The following is a 15,585-nucleotide window of genomic DNA, read 5'->3' on the forward strand; positions in this document are numbered from 1 at the left end:
CATTAATTATTTTTGTAAATCATTTATTCCTTAATTATTTTTTTCGATTATTGCAATTAACATTAATTATTTTTGTAAATCATTTATTCCTTAAGTAAACAAGTAACAAATGAATAATGAATAAATAAAAATGGGTAAAAGCGAATACTTGTTAGAAAAAAAAACCGTAGAATGAGTTAGCTAATATCATGCCCTTGATTTTTTTTTGAGTTAGTAAGAGTTTCTATAACGCGTCATTTTTTTTCTTGTTTCGTTTATTTTTATGTGTTTTTAATGTTCGCTTTTCGTATTTTATAAGGACTTAAAAGAATAAAAGATTTAGAATCAATCTTGTTTTTATTGTTTCGTTCACAAACTTGTGTCATTCGTCAAGTATATTGTGGTTATAAATTAGACACATTCCAGTGAATTAAGATTGAGCAATGGATCGGAAAGGGACTATCAGGGAACGAATCGGTACGAACCGATACGGGACGAGTTGATCGGTTTCGGGACAAAATGGATCGAATTATCGAGACGAATACTCGATTATGTCCCATCTCACTATGTACTGGAATGGATGGCACATCTAGTTATTTCAAAAAATAATTTTTTTAAATTACCAAACTATAAAGATTTTTTTATTTTTCTAAGTTTAAATTAATAGTTTTTAAATTTATAATGTAATTTTTTTTCTAAGTTTATTATTACTTATTATTAATTAATATGTTATAATTTATAAGTTATATTTATAACTTGTAATTCAAATAAATTAAATTCATAATTTTAAAAAATTAAATAAAATAATTAAAGCAATTACACAAATTAAAAAATATCAATTTAATTTATTTAAATTTGTATTACAAATTACAATTTCGATTTACAACTATTAGTAGAGTGCATAGTTTACGCAACCACCTTCTAGGAAGAGTTTTGTTTCAACTAAGTCTCGAATGTAATACTAATGTAATACAAATAGGGGATAGTATTTATTGTTTGATATAAAATATAAATTATAATTTTTATAAATTTATAATTAATTAACAAATATTAATTAATGAAAATCGAACCGGAATCGGGATAAACCGGTACAGGTACCCCGATACCAAACTTCGGTTCTATTCCGTTCCGTGTCCCATCGACAACCGAATCGAAACGATACCCGACCGATTTTGATACATCCCGTTTTATTGCCCAGACTTAAAAGTGAATATAAAAACACTCATTACGTTTAACCCTTTTGATCAAAGTTACAATACAAAGATTCTTTACTCCTTGTAATTATGTACTCAATGCACTTAGAAAAAGATTAAATTTCAATGTATTCTAACTTAAAATGTTTTGACACTTATATTTTGTTCAAATTGTCCTTCACAATATGTCAACTTAGCCTAAAATTATATCCACAATTTTAAAATGATTTAAATGCGTATATTTCAATGTATTCTAACTTAAAATGTTTTGATACTTATATTTGTTAAATTTATTGACAGCAGAGATAAAAATAACTTTCTTTTTATGATGAGAGTAAATCAACCAATAAAACAAAATTAAGGGGTAATTTTGACCTTTTTTCCTTAAAAAAAAAGAGGTGGTACTATGACGATATATTGAACTTTGGGGACCAAAGTGACATTAAACTACTCTCGCCGGAATTTTGAAGTCTATAAATAGCATATATATGAAATTAATGCTTTCAATCGTCTCCCTTTCTCTGTCAGGAAGCTCTCTCTCTCTTTCTTTCTTTTTCTTCAAGATTTTCCGCATTTTATGTTCTCTAGGGTTTAATATTGGAGAATTTGACTTCATGATTGGTATTTAACAATGTCTTTGTGATTTTTTTTACCAAGATTCTCAATGTCTTTGTGATTTATCTTCAAGATTCTACGATGTCTTTTTTTATAGCGAAGAATATATCGTACCTATAGTCATCGATGGATGTTTTGGTCACTATTTTTAGGCTTTTCTATAGGGTTGTAACTGTTTGTGGAATCTTTAATGGTGAAGTACTTGATTTAGATCAAATAAATTTTTGGGTTCTTCAAGTAAGCTTTCTCTTCTTTCTTTTTTTGATGGATTTTCGTACTGCTATTTCAAGATTTTCTTATCCCTGCTGTATTGTAATTGTGTCTTGGGCTCTTTAGGGCTTTAGGTTGGAGAATTTGACTGTATTGGAATTGAACAATGTAATTGATGTTGTTGTGCTGTAGTGGTTTATTATTTTCAGAATTTACAATGTCTGTGTGAATTTTTTCCAAGATTCTACAATGACTTCTCTTTACTGAACTATATGGTACATATAGTTGTCTGATGGATGTTTTAGTAGCTCCAGTGATTACAGTTTAGTACCTTTGCTATATCTTGGATGTTTTTGCTTCTTCTCGATTTTTTGAAGATGATGAACTTTACCTTTTCCTGTTGAGATGCAGAACAGAGAATCTTAATAATCAGTTTACTGTACTCAGTGTCACTTCTGGCGTCTTGCATGTTGTTGGTGATTCATTATTTCCCGATATTTTTGATAAAAACTACCTGGAGGGTGCCATAGTTCTCCAACAAATTGATAAGAAGTTATTCCGATTGTGGCGAGCACAACAGATGATATAACTGATCAGGTCTATTTTGTCCTTTCCATAATCGGCCATTTTCGGTTTCTCACGAAATTCCTTATAATGCATTTACTTTACTTTTCGGTTTCTCATGAAATTCCTTATAATGCATTTACTTTAAACGATTGTTTCTCTTAGGAATAGTTTCGTTGGACTCATTAGCAAATATACATCTCAGCATAAACTTCCGCATAAATTGTGTAACATTTTTTGGCTGCATAAGAAAAAGTAATATCCGCATAACTATGTACCACACAGTTGTCAACATATAAGAAAAAACAAGCTCAACATGACTAATGCAACAGTTTGTTGACGGTATTTACTGTTCATTATTAATATCCTCATGACTTATGATTTTATGATTTTGTTATGTATTTAATGGAGAGATGCGGAGAAAATTCCATTTCTAGGTGTTTCTTCTTTGTCTCATAAGGCTACTGGTGCTTGCAGTCATGAAAGCTTCCTAAGCTTTTGAGCTGATTCGTGTTTTGACTTGCAGTCATGAAATCCTTTTCGTTGTATTTCACATGCACTCCCTCTTTTCTTATTCTTAGTACTCAATCTGCTCTGTTTTATAGACAATGAATATTTGGAGGTTTTCATCCGTCAATGTCCAATAAAAAATGTTGCCTGTCGAGGCAAAGAATTGTTGCTTGGAATGGCACTTCAGGTGGGTTAATGATATTTTGGGGAAAATTCCGTATTTTGGTCTTTCTTCTCCATCGCAAAGGTTAATTTTTTTCGTAACTAAATAACCCTTTTGGTAAAATTACACGACCTTCTACAGTCCTACTCTTGTTGTTCTTAATTATTAGATTTTGATATTTGCTACATCAATCGTTTTGGAGCCTTGCTATCTGTAGGAGACTGTTACATCCAGCTATATACTAATTTTTTGATTTCTGACAAAGTATTTTTTGAAATAATATGGTTCTTTGTTGTTTCTCTCTGATTTCTTGAAATTCCTAATAGATATTTATTGCATGCATTGGTAATGCTTGTTAATAAGTCTGTTATATTTTTATCACTGCACCACGTGAAGAATAATTTCCATGGTATGTATATTTGTCCCGTAAGTATCAATTTTGAGTTGTACTAGCCCCAGGGCTTTGGTCAGTGACGAGGACTCAAAATGGGATTGTGATAGGGAACATGTCATAAGTTCTTTATTTGATGAAGCAAGTAGATTCATTTATAGGCATCAAGAATATGGAAGCTTTACAATGATAGATCACTTAAGCTCACAAAAATATGGATTTTTAGCTTCTTCCTAAACAGTAGAGCTAACAGAATCCAAAAAGAGTTCTAAATTACTTATAGGGGTCAATTTGGACCAGCTAAAAAGGCTAACTAGACATCTACCTCGCAAAAGATTTCTAGAAGTTGAAATTCCATCAGAACGTCTTTTGTTCCTCTGTCCATTAACACAAAAAAATAGCACAAGGGATCATCATCAAGATACTCTTGATGGCTTTGTCAACTCCTGTGAACTCCAACTTTCAAGAGCTTCCCTATCTTTGAAAGGCGTGACCCAGGAAAGACCAAAAAACAACAAAACATGTTCCAGAGGTCTGAGACAATCGGGCAGTGCAATGGGAAGTGGTTGACACCTTTTGTGTTCTTGTGGCAGAAGTAGCATCGGCTGGAAAGATGAAATTTCTTACTGGAGAGATTGTCCTGTGAGGCATGAGTTGTGCAGTACAGTCCAGCTTAAACAGATCACTTTGGTAGGTAATTTTGGTCTTCCATATATGCGTCCGTAGCTATTTCAGTCATTGAGTTCCTTGAGCATAAGTTGTTATAGCCTTACTTGTCGGTGTAGAGACCTTTTCTTGAGTTACCCCATTTTAATCTATTAGGCTCTTGGGGTGAAAAGGAGCAAGGCTGCAAGTTGGCAAAAAGGGTCAATATGTCATTAAGTACAGTCATGTAGGTTCCTTAACCTTAGGTCCCAAATGTCGTCCAATCTGTTGGATGCTATGGCAGAATTTCGTTCAGCTTGGCAATTCTTCACCCAAAGTTAGGTCTCCCAACCATATGTCCTTCCAGAATTTGATGTGAGATCCATTTTCCCACTCTAAATGTGATGTTCTCAGCAAAATCAAGCCAAAGTTTACTGATGCTTTTTCATAGATCAACTCCATATGCATTTGCCAAAAATTTTTATTACCCGTGAGTAAGCTCACCATGTTTTGCTTTGATCACCTCTTTCCACAGTCCAACGTCTTTAGTTGTTTCATACCTCTATAATTATTTCAATATCATTCTTTTATTGTTAGTTGCAAAATCTTTGATACCCAGACCCCCTTGAGATTTAGGTTATCACTGTTGCCCATTTAACCAAATGCAACTTATGATCCTAGTTGTTGCCTTCCCATAGAAAATTCCTTCTAATTTTGTCAAGCTTTTGGAGAACTTTTGTTAGAATAGGGAAAGGGACACATGAATTATAATAAGTTGGGATTCTGTCCATTACACTATTAATCAATGTAACTCCTCCTCCGAAAGAAAGATACTGCAGTTGCCATGTTGCTACTCTTTTTCCAAACTTCTCAATCCTTCCCAACCAGATCCCGTTAGACTTGAATTTTGCACCTAAAGGCAGCCCAAGATAAGTTTTTGGAAAGGACCCTATGTTGCAACGCATGATTCGTGCTAGCTTTGCCAGATTAAGCACTGAATTTACTTGATAGATAGTGCTTTTTGACATCTTTGTATGCAGTCCAAATACAACTTAAAAAATGTGCAAAATCAAGTTTAGCCTAAGCATTTGTGATCTATGATCTATCTGCCCTACAAAATAGCAAAGTATCATCCGCATAAAGCAGATGTGAAACTGTAACATTGTTTCCGATGGGACTGCCTCCTTTGAAGCCTTCAATCCATTGTAGTCTACTTGCTTTTTGGAGCATCTTGCTAAGACCTTCTATAGCAAGGATGAAAATAAAGGGAGAGAGTGTGTCTCCCTGCCTTAGCCCTTTTTTAGGAGAGAGAAAACCTGCAGGCCCTCTGTTAATGAGTACAGAGTATTTTACCGTTTTCAGTCTTAATTTGATCCACCTATTCGGTATATTCTCTGATGAAGTTTATGTTATCAAATTTCTTGGGAGGGTTGTTTGGTCTCTTTCTGATATTATCGCAATCAAGTATGTCAGTAATTCTCTCTGCAGGTCAAGTGTGAAAGGAAACTTGTTAACATCTGGAATAGCAAATTACAAGCTCAAGGGGAGTGCACATGTTCACACGATGGGAGTTAGAAGGAGGTAAACCATTCCTGCCACTTGTTTCTGACTGGAATAAAAGCTGAATTTTCCTAGTGCATGTTTAAGTTAATTAGCTTCATTTCTTTTACCCACTTTTCAAGATTATCTTAGGCTGCATTCTTATTAATCATGAAAGCATGAGATTATAATGTTTCTTTCCAAGACTCCTGTGACACACATCCTCTTTCAAATTCCATCTTGCTTATGTTCTGATCTTGTAATAAAATTGTCATGCCTGGTCTTTTATTTAATCATATTTTCAGAATTTGCACCAATAAAAATTAAAAGTTTCTTAAATTCTGGGATAAAATGGAGGGACTTCCGACCAGAGATTATAGTTGAGTACCGTAGCTATATCTCGGATGTTTTTGCTACTTCTCTATTTTGCTAAGATGATGGACTTTTACCTTTTCCTATGAGATGCAGAACAATGCTGGACAGTATACTGTATTCAGTGTCACTTCTGGCGTCTTGTATTTTGTTGGCAATTCATTGGTTTCTGGCACTATTGATCAAAACTGCCTGGAGGGGGTGCCAAATTTCTCTAACAGGTTGATAAGAAGTTTATTCCGATTGTGGTGAGCAGCCAGCACAACACCTGATATAATTGATCAGGTTTATTCTGTCCTTTTCATAGTTGGCCGTTCTTGGTTTCTCATGAATTTCCTTATAACAAATTTACTTTAACGATTGATTTCCTTAGGGATCGTTTGGTTAGACTCGTAGCAAATATAAATCTAAGCATAAACTTCTGCATAATTAGTACAAAGTTTGTAGGCTGCTTAAGAAAAAGTTCTATCAGCATAAGAAAAAATAAGCTCAACATAACTGATGTAGCATTTGATTGGTGGTATTTAACTGTTCATTATTAATATTTTCATGACTCATGCAAGTACTATTTTATGCGGAATAGCTTCTGGAGTAACAACACATTTGTCAACAATGCACGGATATGAGTATTTACAGTCAAAATTCCCTTTTATTGTAGATAGTCCCTGCATAGCATTACTCATTTGTTATTCACCGCGTTATAATCCCCACATTAATATTTACATCATTGCAGTTTGCATAACCAATACTTTAACAAATAACTTCCTCTCTTATATTGCAATTTTGTGACTTTACTGCAAAAAAATATAGAGTGCTTTGTCTTATGCTTCATCACTTTGTGGCTATCTGGTGAAGAATATTCTTGTGTAGAAACTTAGGTCCATGTGAAAATAAATGTGCGTCCCTTTTTACAAAGTCAAGGATTGTGATTTTCTTTTATCTTCGTTGAATATTACAGTCATCGTCATGTTCTTCAGCATGCTTCAGATGAGCGAATTCGTTTGGAAGAACTAACGACTGTCTAAAAATTCATTGAAATGTCACTTCAACTTGGAGGCTGCACTTCATTGAATTATCAGGTCCTATCTGACCTATCTTGATTCTGAGCAAGAATTATTACGCTTATTTTAATAATAGGTAACATTGGTTTTAAGTCTTGTGTGGGAGTCTTGAAACTCTTTATAATAGGTAACATTGATTTTGAGTTTGACCGTGCCTTTGCAGGTCATGCCTGAAGTTATTTACCAATTACCACACAACTATGCTGACCAAATTCAAAACCGGGGTTGGATTTGCAACAATCATTCTCAAGCTTCAAGATCACTTATCAGTTAAGTACGATCTTTGTTTACATTTTTATCACACCAGAAATTCTATTGCACTAAATTTTGCAAAATTCATTTAAGTTAAACCCAACTCTGAGCATGAAGTTATATATTTTGATTAAACCGGGAACTTAAATCTGATTCCCGAGCAGCAGACATCCGTCACAGTTCTTGCGGTAATATTCTCCAGAACTTGTCTCTGTCATATTATACATTCAAAAAGCTCAGAAAATGTAAACCATTTGCAAATCTGTCTTAGAAGGGAAAGGTATTGTAGTAATGATTGTAGTTGTTAATACAGGTTTAGTTGCCCATACATTCTCAAACCTTTTACTTCACTTTATAGCTTATTCTCTTCAAAATTCATATTTACCCTCTGAAGGATCGATGCCTGTCTAAATGTGGAAAACAAAGCATTAAAATCACTTCTCATTAGGCTTGTTATTCCATTCGGTATGAATAACAGTTATATCAGGTCTGTTCTCCATCACGTTGAAAGCCATTCTAATCTATCAGGCTCTTGGGGGGAAAAAGGAGCAGGGCTGCAATTTAGCAAAGAGGGCCAATATGTCATTAAGTACCCAGTCATGTAGGTTCCTGAACCTTAGGTCCCAAATGTCGTCTAGTCTGTTGGATGCTGTGGCAAACTTTGGTTCAGCTTGGGAATTCCTCACCCAATGTTGTGTCTCCCAACCATATGTGGTATCATCAACAGTTTATATTAGTTTTCTGCTCCATCTTGTTTAAAGCAAGGACTTTCAAGTGTCATTTGTGTGTGCATTGTCTCTTAAGGTCCATTTTTGAGGGGGGGGGGGGTTGCCTCCCTTCTCTGCTAAGCCCTGATTTTTTTTTGTAGTTTTGCACTTATGCTAGTTTGCATCTCTGTTTTTGCAAGTAATTACTTGTGAACCCCTTTTTGTTACATTAATTCAGAATGAGGCAACAGAGAATAATTGGATTTCTGTTCAAGGGTGGTTGCCCTACTCTATGATTTGCCTGTGATTCTTTCATTTTCTAAACAAATCAACAACCCTTAAAAAAGTGAAAGAGACATAGATTGAGTACACTACAGTTTTTGGGCTTTCCCCCCCATCATTTAGGTTCTGGACTGTGATTTTCTTGAGCTGAGGTCTATTGGAAACAACTTCTCTAGTCCCCCACAAAGGACCGGGGTAAGGCCTATCTACCAATGCTAGCTTTTAATCATAGTGTAAGGCTGTGATGATGACAAATGAAGTTGTATTGAGTTGGGTCAGGCATTGGATCTACCTTATCTTAGCAAGGTAACCCGGTAAGGCATCAGCGTTTTGCAACGGAGGTCTGCAGCCATGGCGGTTACTTTGTCTCCTTCTGCTGGTTTTATTACAAATCTGAGCCTCAGGAGAAAGAATTGGCATTGGCAGAAAGACACTTGAAGTCTTGTGAATTCCCTTTTGTTAGTTTAGCCTAAAAAATTCAAGAATAAGGCAGCAGAGAGTATGGGATTTCTATCAAGGGTGGTTGCCCTTATCTCTATGCTTTGCCTATGATTTTCCATTTTTTAAAACGAACTAACAGCCCTTAACAAAGGAGACTCTCTGGGTTTCTTTGCATTTTGCACTCTTAAATGTATGCTCACAAGGCAATAAACAACTATAAAACAACAACAGCATGACTGTGAAAATTATTAGAGAGGCAGTGATGATTTCTGGGCTAACTAAATTCGGGCATTGAGATTACCCAACCCGTATCTTGGCGGGTGAACCCGGTATGGCCTGTAATTGAGACGCATAACTCACACATGCAATTGTTTGTTGCATCCATGGTGTGGTTGGCTTCTCTTTGGCCTTATCTTCACACAAATCTGAGCCTCAATTTGCTAAAGGAAAAAAGAGAATAGGGTCAAATTTACACCTTCACTATGCACAAGGAGCAATATCTTTTACATGATTAATGTGGGAGATATTGTACCCACGCGCGTTCTGATTTGCAGTTTTAATGCTTATTTGTAATGTATCTCCATGTTTTGATAGCTTATTCACTTCAACATTGATTGTAGTTGGTAATACATGATTAGGTACTCACGTACATTCTCAACCTTTTACTACACTTCATAGCTTATAATCTTCAACATTCATATTGCTCCCTGTCTAAATGTGCAAATCATAGCATTCCAACTTAATTTTTATAACTTAATCATATATGTTTTAGGAAATACTCCACTAGCTAACAAGATTCTCTGGCACGTATTTCATAAGAAAATGATTGTTTTCTTCATAATACAGGTTCTGTGTATTGTATGCGTTAATCTATCTGATGTGAACCTGTTAGAATTGATTCAACTAGTTGGTCCATCGACAATGACTAGCTCTCTTATTTACTCCGTTATATGATTCTAATCTTCTTGTGGAATCTATCTTAAGTTCTTGCTAAATGCTGTGTCATGTTCTATGAATAATGTATTTGCTACCCAAAGGCCACGGCTTGCTGCCAACAGATGGATCATCAATAGATCCCCTATCAGTGAATTGGGTCCTAAATTAAACGATGCTTGCGGGAGTAAGTTAATATTTTTTATTTATGAATTTGGAGCTACCTTGATGCTCTCTCTTGCCTCCACCTACCCCCCCCCCCCCACCCCCATAAGAAAAAGAGAAAAATGATTTAGAATCGAAAGTGGTTTAAACATATTTTGCTTTATCCTTGATGTCTTTGTTTCCATTTGTGGATGAGTATGTCTAGAATCCATGCTACGTGGTGTTCTTATGTTGAAGCAAGCAATGCTATGAACTTGGAACATTAACAGTGTCCTTTTGATTGTGTATAAATGAGCTAACCCAAGCCAAGCCCAACATTAGTCAGGTTCATTTCAACTTGGTGCATTGAGAGATGAGCTCAAGGTTGGCTCGAGTCTAGTTCAAGCCCGAGCTCAAGACAAACAGTTTTTTTTATAGATGATTGTGATGTCCGGGCCAACTTGCGTGCACCTCGATAATCAAGTTTTTGCAGAGCGAAATAATGGCTCTACAATTTTGGTTAAATTTTACAACAAACTATTTAGCAACTTTACCAAATCAAACTAGAAATGGTATAAATTGTGAAAACAACCCTAACATAAATAATCCTTCAACTCTCTTGTCTTGAATAACCACACAAGAACTGAGTTCTACAAAGTGTTAACATATCCTCAAATATTCAAACTACAGAAAAAAAAACAAACATAAATGCAATGCATCTGATGCTGAAATAAGACTGGATTTGTTGCTGTCTAAAATCTGAGTCCAAGAGAGATATAAAGGATGCTTGAGATTTTAGTAGGAGGGTTGTTTCACTAATTTTATATGGCTGGCAATATATATAGCATCTAACTATGTGGGAGAGAGGTTGATGGGAAGGAACAACACTAAGAGAAGGAGTAGAGGCGGCCTACTGGTAATATTATTACCTTTTTGGCCTACTTGTAAATGCGGAAAAAGAGTTGAAGATATAGCTTGGTACTTAAACCTGGTCTGCAATTGAAAACAAAAAGAAAAATGAAAATAAGTTGGTAGTCTTCAAGGTTGAGTCTAGCAGAAAGCTGATAAAGGTTGGAGTATAGGGTCCTCTCCTCCCCAGACTCAACTTGTAGGATTAAAATGGTGTTTGTTTCTCTTCAAGGTTGTGTGTCTAATGAGCCATTTACTTTGGAACTCAAGCTTAGTATACTTTATTACTCAAGCGGGCTCAATTTAGTCACAATTTTGGATTGGTCGTGACAGACCAAAGCTTGAGCAGTGCTGAGCTTGCAACAGAAGTGTTGTTGACCTTTAGTCCACCAATATATCATGTTAATCATTAAAAATAAATGACCAGTAGTGTTGGCTGTTTTGAAGAGTTGAAGCAGACTTCATTCTGTTTTGAAGTGAGCGGAGAATTGCATTTCAAGAAATATCTGTTTTGAAACTGCATGTTGATGGTAAGTTTAAGAGAGGAATCAATATATATATATAAATAAGGAGGTGATGTGGCACCTCTATATGGCCTCCATTTGCATTTAGTTTTTTTATTTTTTTTAAAAAAAAATAATTATTATATATTATAAAAAATTACTTAAATTTATTATAAATAAATATTTTATTAATGGTGGGTCATTTATAACAAAAACTCTTCATATTTTTTATTTATTTATCTCACTTATAATTAAAAGAGAAACATAATTTATTTATTTTTGACTTTTTTTAATTTAAATTAATTATTTTATTGTAAAAATATATTACTTCATTTATACAAATATACAAATAAATACTTTATTAATGTATGAACATTTATAATAATAAAAAAAATCTATATTTTTTTCTATTTGTTTATCTCACTTCTAATCATGAAATCATATTATTATTTTTTTACATTTTAAGTATTTTTATTTTTATTTTTGAATTTATTCACTAGGAGTTACTGCCCATGACTTGCCCTTCTTTAATTTTTACTTTTAATAATATTCATGACTCTCATAATTTTTATATTCATAACCTCCAATTTAAATTTATAAGTTTATGTGTCTTATAAAATTCCTTTATTTTGCCTATAAATTTATATTAGTTTAATGAAGATTCACTTTTACAATTATTCTTTCTTTTTTCATCATATAAGTTTGATCTGTAACAAAAAAAAAAGTACATGAAGGTAAGAAATACTTCATTGAACTTTTTATTTTTTATTTCATCTATTTTTTTCTATAAATTCGTATTTGATTTGTGAAGGAAACTAACATGTAACCAAAAAAAAAAGTACATGAAGTTAATCAATATATCATTCTCAAGTCCTTATTTTTTTTCATTTCCTTTATTTTGTCTACATAGATTCATATTTATTTTCATGAAGATTCACATACAAAGTTATAATTTCTCTTCTCCATAATACTTGTTTGTGAATTAGCTAACATGTAACAAAAAAAAAAAGTATATGAAGGTAAGATATATTTCATTCTTAAGTCTTTCTTTTTATTTTTATGGACTTAGACATGCTTACTTAATATATATATTTTTATGTTTGTATTATAATTTATCAAGTAAGTATGATTAAAAAAATCTCTTTAATTCTTAACAATTTTTTGTCCGTATGCAATTACTTTTTTTATAGTTAGTTTTCCATATATAATATAGTTTGATTATAATATTTGTTAGATTTCAAAAAATAATTATTATTTAGTATTGTTATTACTATTGAAAAGATAATATATAAATATATTAAATATGATTTATATTTCGTTCTTTTTTTTTGACATAATTATTTTTAATTCGTATATGCTTTTTTTTTATTCAGTTGGTTGCATATATGAAGAGTTTGGCATATGGATCAAAACATGATGACGGATCTCTTTGCAAAGGAAGATGGTACTAGGAAAAAAAATTAAGCATAATTAGAGATTATTTTTTCACTTTAAAATTTATTAGCAACTTAATTGCGTTTGCTAGAGTTTTTAAAGTTTTAATTTATGTAAATAATTTAGCTAAATGTATTATATTGTCAATACTAATCATTTGATCCTTTAGTATTCTATTTTCTCTTTGTTATGAAAAAAAAATAAATATAATTATTTCATTTTAACAACAACAAAATTTATGATGATTAGTTTCACTTTTATTATAAATTATAAAAAGTAATTGAAAAATATATTATTATTTTCATGATGTCATTTTTTGCGTATGTAACAATCTGTCGTCGTTCTATTTGCTTTGAAATGTATTTATAATTTTTATGTAGTCACCAATTATTATATTTTCTCTGTTCATTTTTTGTATTTTCACACCTTTTTTTTATTTTTTTATTTTACAAATAAAATCAATACATAATTAGTAATACATTTAGTGGCTAATAAAATTATACATTTGAATTATTTATAATTCATGTCTCTTCATCTTACTTGTAAAGTTTAATATTAAATATGAATCATGACTTTATATGCTTCATTTTTCGAAAATCTTACAAGTATTTAAATAATGTTTAAAAAATTATAATAAGCAAATGTAATAATAAAATAAAAGAAAATAATTTTATTTGACGAAATCAGAGTTTAGATAGAACATCACTACTCCTAGAAAAGATAGAGAAAATTAAAACATCTAAAATATTTTCAACCTAATTCCAATATATTGTTATTTCAAGATATTATCCCTTATTCCATTTACTTCACCACGGTGAATATTTTGTTCTAATATATACATATACTAAACAAATAAATATATTTTATATGTTTTTAAAAAGTCTATAATATCGCAGACGAGGAGAAATATAAATATTATCTATATATTCGATACTAACCTAAATATTATATATTTCATATTATTATCTTATAAATATTTCATATAATCGCGCGAAGCGCGAATAGTTTCACTAGTTTCATATCATTATGGGCGACAGACTTCTGTCCCTCTTGTCAACTTTGATTCTCCGCATGAGAAGATTTGGAGTAAATAACTCTAAAGGTCTCTCAACTTTGACAAATTGTTTAACAAAGTTATTTAAGCTCTAAATTGAGTGATTTTATTGAAACAAAGTTATTTAAGCTATAAGTTGAGTGATCTTATTGAAACAAATTGAAGTTGAATGACTTTGTTACACAACTTCTCATAATTAAGTGATGTTATGAGATATTTACGCGAAGATAATATGTATTTGAAGCACAAGATATCTATACTGATTTATATGGAACGCATTGTACAGTTTCCATAGCCGATGTATAGAATGCAATGAAATAGTTGTTACATCTTTCAACTGTTTAGATTGGTAAATTTATGCGTTATACTAACCTCTTTATTTTTGACCTATTAAGTAATAATAGAGGTATATATGGACTAAATTATTGACGGTAGAGACATTTTTGGATTAAATTATTAATGTAAGATATTTTTGCTTAGATTGGCGAATTTCAAGAGCATTTTTGCCCTTTTTTCTGAATATAAAAAGAAATTGTATTACGTAACTTATTAGAAATAAAAGCTTGTCATGTGAAAGGTTATCATTCATTTAAACTGTTGAGATGATTAAATTTGTATGTTCCGCCCTCTGACCCTCTTTATTTTTGATCCATTAGGTAATAATAGAGGTATTTCAAGAAATTGTACGATGTTCATTAAAACTTTGAATTAAGGTTTACATAATTTATATAGGTTTACGTAATCAATGGTGGATTCAAAATTTTCATTAAAGAGGTTAAAAAAAAAGTGGTTCCAAAAATTTAAACTTGAAGCCTCAAGTTGAGTTTTGAACTACTAATCTCACGAGGTTTAAGATCAATATAATGATGATAAATGAAAAATCTAAAAAATATTTTATACAATCTTCTTGCCGGGGGAGTGGGGGATAAACCCCTACCTCCTAAGTCTGCCATTGAACGTAATTTGTAGGTGCTAAGATCAAAAGTCTAAAGAAAAATAATAATAAGAAAGTGTTTACTTCCGTGATTAAATGTTAGTTAAAATTAATAATATGTAAAAATTATAATATTATAAATATGCAAGTTAAATAAAGCAATATCAAATATTTGAAAAGTTTAAATGAGATTATCTGTTATAAGTAATCACTAAATAAAAAAGAATGTGATCGACAAAGATAATTAGAAAGTCTCTATTTCAGTGATTAAATGTTACAAAATGTAAAAATAATAATTTTATAAATATGTAAATTGAATAAAGTAAGATTAAATATTTAAAAAGTTTAAATGAGATTATAGATCTACCATTCAATTGCAAATATCTAAATTCTAATATAGTTACTTTAGGCTAAATTTTATATTTGATTTTTAAAATTTTTAATTTGATGTAAAATATTAATTTATAATCTCATTCCGAATCAACCTATAAAAATTAGACAAGTTAAATAATTGAAGTTATATGCGATGATGACAAATTTCACATTATTATTATTATTATTATTAATAGATTACACTCTTCTTATTTTAAATTAATATAAAAAATAAATAAGGTACAAATACTAGTATAATAAAAATCTTAAAAAAACAATTTGTTTTTTCCCGCGTGTACTATTTTTACCCGCGTATATACTGCGTAAGTTAGAAGCCACAGCTATAAAAAAGACACTGCGTAAGTTAGAAGCCACCAT

The 15,585-nt window shown here is 31.7% G+C and overlaps 1 long non-coding RNA gene across 10 annotated transcripts; it reads left to right on the forward strand.

Annotated features, from left to right (window-relative positions):
- Positions 1–1,668: 1,668 nt before the first annotated feature.
- Positions 1,669–13,023, forward strand: LOC104645777 (uncharacterized). Of its 10 annotated transcripts, XR_002026875.3 has the most exons (8): positions 1,672–2,594; positions 3,167–3,258; positions 4,219–4,315; positions 5,759–5,851; positions 6,278–6,466; positions 7,140–7,318; positions 7,406–7,511; positions 12,787–13,023. It is a non-coding gene; the product is annotated as an uncharacterized lncRNA (long non-coding RNA). The 10 variants fall into 10 exon arrangements; XR_011214799.1 differs by having other exon boundaries at positions 1,669–2,024; positions 2,409–4,315; XR_739928.4 differs by having other exon boundaries at positions 1,670–2,594; positions 3,167–4,315.
- Positions 13,024–15,585: the final 2,562 nt, after the last annotated feature.

This window comes from Solanum lycopersicum, chromosome 2 (genome assembly GCF_036512215.1).
Source record: "Solanum lycopersicum chromosome 2, SLM_r2.1".
NCBI classification, from domain to species: Eukaryota; Viridiplantae; Streptophyta; class Magnoliopsida; order Solanales; family Solanaceae; genus Solanum; species Solanum lycopersicum.